Genomic DNA, 10,288 nt, shown 5'->3' with positions numbered 1-10,288 from the left:
ATGACTAAATGAAAAGGGTTCTACTGTATTTCTACTGAGGGTTCCCCTAAAGTTAACATTGTTCTACTCTTTTTCTGATAGCAGGCTGCTCCAGCAAAGAGGGGTCAGGTAACAAAGTAGACTAATCTAATTCCTCTCCCACAGTCAGACCAGTGTTCATGGATCTGCTCATGGCTCTTCAACAACAGAAAAGAGATGCAATGCTGCATAAATTGTTAAGTGCATGGGTTGGTGGCATTTTAATTATTCTCTGCCTCACACGGTCCTTAAATGTGTCTGCATAACATTACAGCACTGTTGCACTCAGAAGTAAAAGCCCATATGTGCTACAACATTGTTACTAGGTTATATAAGTTTCCATGTACACTATAAAAATCTAAATTAAGAAAAAACATTCAGAAAAACAAACATAGTGTGTTATGCTAAAAAGGCATACAGTTATATCTAGCAATTAAACAATTTCTTGACTTACTGGGTTAGTAATCTCATCTACCACATTATTTTCCATGCAGTTTTCTATTTAGCCAAGCACCCAGCTCAGAGGATTTAAGTGTACTGTGAGCATAGTTCTCAGTGTGAGTGCTAACACTCACTGCAGTGGATAAAGTATCTGTGTTATGATATACACAGGCATATACTCCATTGTACAAAGGCTTTAATCTACTGTCACAAATTTCTGCTCCGCAACAGCTATGAGTATCTGTACAAGACACTCTCATTGTTACCACAGAACAGCACCAAACCACTTACCAGTAGCAGGACTTACAGTCGAGAGAGACCGAGCAAGAGAAGTAGAGGGAGATAGAATTTTCTATTTTGGGAAATAATGAGAACATGAAATAAAGCAAAGGCCATGTTCCCTCTCCACCCACAGATGAAATAAACTCCAGAGACTCCTGCTTCACCGCTGAGAATAAATGGGTGGTGGAGGGGGTGGGGATGGGGTAAAATACAATGCAAGGTCAATGTAATGATTTTTCAATGGGTGTTGTTTGATAACATTATAATGAATCTAACCTTCACATAAAGGGAAGCATATTATTTAAAAAAAAGAAAATGGCTGTAAATTGTCATCAGGGATTATTCACTGTTTACTATACTATTAAACTATCCATGGGGCTATGATATCTGTTCCCTGGGTTATATAATTGAATTTGTGCAACACAGACTTAGATTAAACATTATTATTAATATTATATGTATACAAACTGTGATCACAGAATACAGTCATGTACATAGTAGAACACATAATGAATTGAAATGATCGCATATTCAATGATCACCTTGCAGATTTTTTTTTCACCTGAATGTTAGATGATTCTGCGTGTCCTGGTGGTGAATAGGACGTTTTGTCACTTGAAAATGGGGTATTATTAACCACACCTTGTGCTACAGTTGTTTTTTTTAAGAATGGATCCATTTACAGTACCAGTCAAAAGTTTGGACACATTTTCCCATGTGTCCAAACTTTTGACTGGTACTGTAAATGCTTGGTCGGTGATGATAGAGGACTCATTTAGCCATTGAACATGATTCTCCAACATGGTCTTCAGAGACACTTGAGATTACTCTCATGCATAGTGCACTTACATTCAGTAAAGTTTTGAACTAGCAAATTCAATAGTAAGATTGTGTGATTTAACGTTTAGGGTATTAGGTTTATGGTGAATTCCATAGAAGGTCGGAAAACTGCATTGGTAAAACACCCAAAAAGGCTGGTTAGCAATGAGCATTCACATTGTAGATCCTGAATTTGACAAAAAAAATATTTTGTATGATTAAAATTATGAATGGCCTGTAGCCTATTTTACATGTTGCTAAACATTTAGTTAGTAGACGCAGTGTGTCGTGAAATAAGCTATACTGCACAAGGAGGCAGATTGTAGGTAATGTTAAGGGCCCAAGTGTAAACCCAGCTAGCCAACAATCCTTTCCACTGCTACTGGTAAGTGTTGAAGTAAACCTAGCAGGGGTCTGTGTAAAGAATTCATCAATCATTTCTCAAGGGCAGAGTGATAAGACAATAACTTGCATCTTCACTTACTTCATGATTTAAATACTGAAACTTATTTACATACTCTTTTCAGGGGAAAATAATGAAGTCTGCTCATTAGTTATGTAAAGCTATCAAAAATAAGACAACTATTCTCTGTAAATTTGAGTGGAATTATTCAATGCGATAACAAATGTGGGTTATCTGATATTAATCATTTTCCGTTGAACATTCATTAAGAAACTCAAAGGGGGTGGTTTAAACCAGTCACTTGAACTTGCAGGTTTTATGAATTATTATTTTGAGGAGAAGTACATTTATTATGTGTGTTTTGTTGCCCGGAAGCAATTTCTAATAGCTCCCTTTCAGGGTGTGGTTGGGCCTTTGATGAATGTTGGCAAATCTGTGATGTCAGCCACAGCATTTGCTATCATTTATCACATCTATAAAGGAAGTCCTGGTGGGAATATTAACAAGCTCGTTGCCATGGCTAAAGTCTTTAAGAAAGTCTTTAGGAATATTAGAAGTGCACTTTCCTCTGACATCAGAAGATCGAGGGAAAGGACTCCCACTGTGGTGTAGAATGAGACTCAAGCTTTTAACATGAAACCATATTTATGATGTGATGAAAAGCCCCTCAGAACCATTAACAGAAGAATTGAAGTGTCTTAGAAATGAAAACTCTGAGTACCAGTGTATTTCTGCTGCGGGCACAGGGGACAGAAACAATGTTACATTCAAGTAAGTATTTTTTCTAATAATTATTGACGTATTTGAACGCAGTTAAGGTAGTAAGATTTCAGTGAAATGTATGTTCCCCTGAACAAAGTAAACATTTTAAATTAATTTGTCACTCGGTTTGACATTGCTTAGATGAAAAGACTAGTTTCCTTTACACCCTCAAACTGTAATAAGAGCACAGGGCCTGGGAGAGCCCAGTGTTGCTACTGGAGCGAGTCAGTTGTGTTTACTGTGCTGCCTCAGGGCCTGCTCTCATTTTACCCGTGTCAGCAGGCCTACTGCGGTTTCATCTGGATCCTGTGAATCACCTGGGCAAGGGTACCTGGCGTTCCCACCCTGGTTATTTGCCACACGCTCTCTGAGACACGCTGACCCTCTGGCCACGCTCTTAAACTGGGGTTGGGGGCGAAGTCCCTGTCCATATGGTGCAGATGGAGAGGGAGGACAGGGTGGACACCTATCCGACAGGGTAGCGCGCACACACACATACATACACACACACTCACACTCGCTCCCTCAAAAAAACACACACACACACACTCTCCCTCACACACTCGTTCTTCTTCTCAAACTGACTCACATAGACTCTACCCACAGTGGTGTTGTTGCTAGGCAGCACCAGCGGACGCTATGATCCAGTCTGTCCCAGCCGTGCCAAAGCTGCCGAGCTCAGAGAGGTGCTCGGCCTACGACGACACTGGCCTCTTCCTCCAGCTCTGTTCATTAACTCGCACCGCCACCATCATCCTCCCCTCTCCGTGGCTTCATAAAACTGGACTTAATCATCCAGTCCTCTAGCAGAAGGGAGATGGGTGAGTGATAATCCGTTGGTATATTTGCAGCGCTTCAAAGATTTGTTCGAGGAACAGTCAACTATTTCTTAAATACTGTCATGGTCCTGTCATCAGGATCAAAAACAGGAGTGGGTTGTCAGTGTACGTCACTCTCTTTGCATATACACTGCATACCTAGGTCAAGATAAGACGGATGATTACACAGTGGGCTGCGTGTATTGTGAGGAAGTAAGTCAAGAACACAGACAGTGGGTCCAGCCTTACGATTAATGGTAAGATTAGCCATTTGGCTTCTGAGTGGATATACGTCTACATTCTTGATTGTCGTTATGCATGTTTATTAGATTAAATTCATTTTCAGAATTCATTGTGCGATAGCTTGGATTATTTTTGTTATTTCATGGAGCGCCACTTAGCTTTAAGCTAACTTAGGGTTCTGTTGCTAAAGGGAAACAGTTACCCCTGATCCCACGAGATCTACATGTCCGAGGACGTTGTTGTCTCAACCTTGATATTTTCAATGTAGATTCTCACACACCAGCATAGCATCTGTTCACCCCTCTTCTAAAATAAATGGTATTGCCCGGAGCGTGTTGCCATGGTTTAGGCAGGACAACCTGAACACAGGTAACCAGGGACATGCTAAGTGTTTGATTTGTGGAGAACAGTTTTCATCCTAGCTTGAGGCATGGAGACCAGGATATTCATTCTTAAGCAGTGTTACCATGGCACATACACAGTTTAACCCCTATGTATGATAAACAGTTGGGCCAGATTTGCTGATGTGAAACAAAAAAAAACATATATTGGCATAACCTTTATGGGCCTTCTGGTTTTAACATGCAAACATTCACATTTTCAACTGTAAGTTATACAGCATGTTACAGTAGATGGACCTTTGATCTTAACTCATTCTGTTTATACTTATATAGCCAAATGCTAATTCACATACTCAGTGGGGTATTCCAGGGTAATATGTCGGCTATCCCCACTTGTTATTCTGTGCATTCTGTGTATACTTATTCAGATACCTCTTTAAATATAAATACCATGAAAATGCAGCAAATTGGCAATTAACGTGGAGAGCTGTGTTCAATCAGCAGCCTTGTCTACCTGTAATTATATTTTCCTACAGTATGCGCGCTTCTTCCACAGTTTTACATCACCCTCACCTCTTTATCAATGCCTCCTCTACACATCTCACCTTTGATCTCTCGCTTTCTCCCTCTCTCTGTCACTCCTCTGCTCCCCCCCACCCCCCACCCCCAACCCCCCCACACCCCCCATGGCGCCCACTCGCCAGCAGCAGCTGCTCGCCTCTCATTCCGCTGCCCTTCACATCTCACTGGTCAGCTCGCAGTAATCAACACGCGTTACCCACACAGGGCGTGATCCTAATTACCTCTCTGTGCACTGTACAAACACAGTGGGTCGTACACGCGGGGCCCCACAGCAGGACCCAGATGAACACAGCCACGGTGCCTGATGGCGCAGGTTGAGGTTAGGCCAGGCTGGGAAAAAAGGGACATCTTGATTGGTTTAAGTGAACTTGGTAATTGGCGGCCATTTTCTTTGTCTCTGGATCGACTGTAGGTTATTTTGCCGGAAGCCAAGGTGGATAAGATGTACAGTAGTTAGGATATCAATACACTTTTGAAAGCTACTGGGAAGAAGCAAGGACAGCTCCTTTTGAATGTACATGTACAGCATGTTTTGTACGCAATGAAACTATGGGTGCCAGTTCACTGTTTAATAATTGTTATTTTTTGTTTACGGTCCATGAAGTACAAAGACTAAAGCTAGTATATGTTAGAGTCTATCACATTTTCAAATAGGTGTCACCTTAATGACTAGTTGACCACTAGGCAGTGAGACTATTCAGTACGATAGTTGATATGATTGACAAGAGTGTGAGGTATAACTAAGAATGGGGTGGTCTATTGCTGTATTTTTAGACACTGCCATTTATAAAATAATTTGAAACACACGATTGAAAACAGACTACCAGTATGCTTTTAGCAGCAACCACCACATAGTTGCCCAATTTGTCAGGAAAGCCAGTCCCTGGCAACTCAAAAAGAACTGTGGTGGACTGGAAAATGTGTCGATAACTATGCGAACACTCAGAGCATTTGAGATAAGGTGTTGATTTGCAGAGCCATAGTTTCAAGACAGAAACAATGGTCTTTGACCATATGCTCCATATTTTCCATACTGTAGTTAGTTTTAATAACCTTTCAGTTTTACCCATTTGCCAAGTCTATTTTCTGTACTGTTCTCTAAGGGCTTAATGATAACTCTTGTATAATTTTAGGTGCAACCTAAAATGTGTGTTGTAAGTATGATAATTATTCACACAGTGAGGATTGAAAGTATGAAACTGAAACTTAGGTGTTATGCTTACCAATATTTATAATTAGTGCTAATTGCAACCTCCATTTTGTTTCTTTTTTCTAATCAACTGACTATTGTCTGCTGAAGGACACAAGGTGTTGACATGCCACCATATCAGCAGGTACTTTAGGCAGCGGCCATTTTGTGAGTGAGTGACACCCATCTCAGCAGGAAGTTTGCCCCATGGGGTTATCCAATCAGGGCTTCCCGCCATGCAATACAGTATCGACCTTTCTGATCCTGCTGTGATTCAATCACATGTATCTCTTCACGTCGATCTCTGAGTGAGGAAACCTCTATCTAATCATAGTCATACAGTGGATTATTCAAAGGAGGGTGAATTTATTGGAGGGATTTTTCAATTGCTGTCATTAATTCAGTCGATACAATTAATCAAGAAAACTAGGGTTTTCTTTATTTCAATTGTGTGTTTAGCCCCCCTTATAGATATCTGTAGAAATGTAAGCTTTGATGACGTGATTAGTATAATGTTACTGTTGTTAATGATAAATTATGTTTGCTCAGTATCTCATTGAAAAAAAAAAAAAAAAAAACATTATTTAATCAGGCTTAAAGTCATTAAGAACAAATAATTTATTTCCAGTGATGGCATGGCAAAAAGCACAAGTTTTTTGAGGGAGAGGAAGGGGGCTAAGAAAAAAACAAAAACAAGGTCTTCTTCCTTTGCACAATTATATAGATAAAACATTCATAAACTAATATCATTAATCACTCCACTAATTATCTGTACCAGCTAGTCCCGCATGTCCCTTGTGTTGCGCCATGGCAAAAGATTTCATTCATATTTTCTGTAACCCCACCTCCACATCAGGGATATTGGCCCAAAATAAGGCTCTTGAAGTGGTGCAAAGGGTGCCCGGATGCCCCCCTTCTGTGGCATGGGATCCAGAAGGAAGATACTGTGGGTGAAGGGCAAAGATGTGAGTGAATAGTGGCATATGGACCAGACATTACTGCTGCTTCTAGGTAGAGGAACCATCTGGACTAGTGACAGTTTACAGTTCTGAGCTCCAGGTGTGAAACCGTAACCACCGGGACCAGCGGGAGGAACAGAGAGGACTGAAATATGTGTGTCACACTGTAGGGACGAGCTTCATTCATACATAGCAACGGTGCCTGGTTCCTTTAGCAAAGTACACTGTTCTTACAGTTTTGAAAATCAGCTGTAAATGAAGTTTCTATGAATCGGCATTGCTGTTGTTGGATTTTTATGAAATGGTTGTAAAAACTGCCTAGCCTATTTGACCATGCATCATCTAAGAATAGTGAGTGATTGGTTTTTGTGTTAATTTTGTCTAATATTTCTCTGAATTTGGAGATCGCACCTCACAAATATCAGTCCTCACATTTAACATGACTTAAGGATGTAATCACTCTGCTTAGTGATGTTCACATCTTCATGGCTGGTCACGTACATATAATATTAGCATTAGCATTAGATTGCTAATGATGGTAATGTATGGATACATATCACAACCAATTCTACATGCAAACAGACATTTAGGTGTCTAAAAACAGTCAACTTCACATTGGTATATTTAGTAGACAGGCTAGTACAGATTAATATACAGTATAGTAATAGGCTTAGAGGTGCTTGCAGTAATAGCAGATGTGGGTTGGTTGTATTGATAGAAATGCTCTCTCCAGCTTGTTACAAACGCAGCAATCTAAAAGCTAAAGAGAATAATTGTGCTCTCCGTAAGGGGGGGGGGGGGGGGGATTGGAAGGGGAGAGGAAGGGAAGCGTATATATCGACAATTCCCCTGATTCACCAGCCTTTGCATTAGTCATTCTTGTCTTTGCGCCTCAATTATCGTCCTGTCGGCCACACGTCTCCTCTCTTCTTGCGCTGCTTAGGTCTAATTGCCCACCTAGGTCTTCTCATGGTGATGCATTCACTCTGCGTTCTACTGCTGGTTAAAGGCTAGATTAAATGATTTTTTTGCATTAGGGAAAAAGTTATGCTAAGACAAACTAGTTATTTTATTTTATACATACATACACTGTATGTATTTCATCCAGGGCCATAATTATTTATATTCATATTTATCTAAATAAATATAGACGATAAGTGATGGGAGTTCAGTGGGGCCACAGCTTTCATGAGTGTAGCAGAAACCTGCAAGTGAGGCAGATTTGAAGAGTGAGTGGCTAACCCAGATGGGAACGCGAGCCAAAGAGAGCATTTCATTACCAGCAAACGTCTCGTAGGGTGCAGGTGCACCCAGTCTAGGCCTCACAGAGATAGAGGGAGGGGAAGAACGAACGAGGGAGCAGAGAGAGAAAGAGAGAGAAAAAGAGTCAGAAAGCAAGAGGGAGATTAGATTGCACAAGAACGGTCCCGGCAACATGAAGGGAAGTTTGTTACGCTCATTACAATTGCACAGTAGAGTGAGAGAAAGAGAGACTTGAGTGAGTGCAAATAATACTTACAGTATGCTAAAGAGCACAAGTTGGGAAGCAATTAGTTAATATTCAGTGACGTAGATAGCTGATGAGGATGATAAATTCTGGTTTGCCCATGAAGATGGAAAGAAGAATGGACATGAAAGTGGCAGGGAGAGGAGGTCATAGTGGGAGAGTTGTTCTGAGAGAAAACGAGAGTGCATTGTTACCAGACGAGCCCCAAACCCATCTGCTTCACGCACCAATAAATGAATCACCCAAATTGTTTCATGTTCTCACCAACCCATGCGTGTTTAAAGATATAGCACTGGCGCTTTGAAGTCAGCTATTTGTGTATGTGTGTCATCAATTCATCCACTTCTGAAATCTAAAATAATCGTTATGGTTGTAAACATTCAAGCCCAGAGCTGTTTAGTGAATGTTTTTGTCCTATTTTTGACCCGATCCAAAGTTACCCACACACTTTCAGTGCGTATGAGCTAATTAAAGAACTTGGTTCAATGTTTCTAGCATTAGATAGCTACTATAGCTGGGTGGAAGTTTAGAATACTAGTATAATAGCATGTTTTGGTTAGCATAATGGCATTACTGTGCTCTATTGTTGTGACATACAGTACTCAAAGAATACTATAAGTAAAAGATGGCTCCAGCTCAATCCTGCACACACACCATTTTATAGAATCATAACCTTGAAAAGTATGTCTAAGATGTATGTCCTGTCGTCAGGGATTTTCAGAGTTTATGATTTCACGTTCATGGTTATTACATTATTAGTTTGTGTACCGATGTACCCGTCGCCCTTGTGAATAAAGACTTTGGTTGAGCAGTTCCTGTATTCTGGAGTATCTTCAAAAGGCCTTTGTGAATTTTAATGTAAGAAAGCTCCTTTCGTTGGTCTAATGAGAGACTGTAATTAGTGTTTGTTAGAACCAACACAGGCGCTTCCTTATTAGCATTTCAGCTCCTAATGAGCAGCGTCAATATGTAGGTCTAATTACAAAGATAAACAAATGGGATGGAGAGAGAATTTTTTTTCCTACCTATGAAAGCATTATTTTATGCATAGGAGGAAAGCACATGCAGCTTAACAACTGTTAACTGTAATATCATTGACATGTTGTTTTTATTCTTCTTAATATTACACCTACTGTTCAGTTGCATTAGGCCTAATTTCCACATGCGTTTGACTGTTATTTCAGCATGGGAGGGGCTTCTGAGACACACTTTCCTGACTTCTTTCTCTGGAACATTTGCTGATGCATCTCATGACTCCACCCCATGGCTTGAAACATGTCCAGTAACTTCCCCAACTTGAACCCACATAACCTACAGGCTTTCAGGGGAGGAAGTCGATATTGGCAAGGTGTTTTTTAGTGTGGACCAGCCTGTTTGGTTCCGGGTTTAGCCTGACGCCTCACCTCTCTTCCCGGTTTGAACCCACCAGTGTGGAGTTGACCCGGGAAACCTTTCATTTTGCTGCAATGCTGCAAGGCTCGCGCCCATTAGTCAGACCTGAGGACACGAGCGGCAGGCGTGCTGCAGCTGAGCCCGCCGATACGAACCGCGCCTCACAGAGCCAATTTACTGAGCAATTAGTCTTCGATGAGAGACAAGGGTCAGGCGTGTGGTCTCGCAACAGAGTTAAGACCTCCATTTTAGAAGATTCTCTGATCTGGTTGCCTGTATTCTTCAGAAAACTGGAGTTTGGTTCAAAATGTTTGAGGGATTTTTTGCATGTAGGTTCCAGGAACCTCAGATTTATTTTTGGCGTGGTTATTTTGAAGACTAGGACACCGTTTGGTCAAATGACTGGTTGTTACTTCATGCAAGAGTTGCTGCCAAGGTTCAAATGGTCTCAAAGGTTTTGGGGGTCACCATTTTGGTGGGGTGATAGCCAACACTAATTTTTGAGTTTGTAGAGTTTTGAGTTGGTTCGAGG

This window comes from Osmerus mordax, chromosome 4 (assembly GCF_038355195.1).
Source record: "Osmerus mordax isolate fOsmMor3 chromosome 4, fOsmMor3.pri, whole genome shotgun sequence".
Taxonomy (NCBI): Eukaryota; Metazoa; Chordata; class Actinopteri; order Osmeriformes; family Osmeridae; genus Osmerus; species Osmerus mordax.
This window is presented reverse-complemented; position numbering follows the sequence as displayed.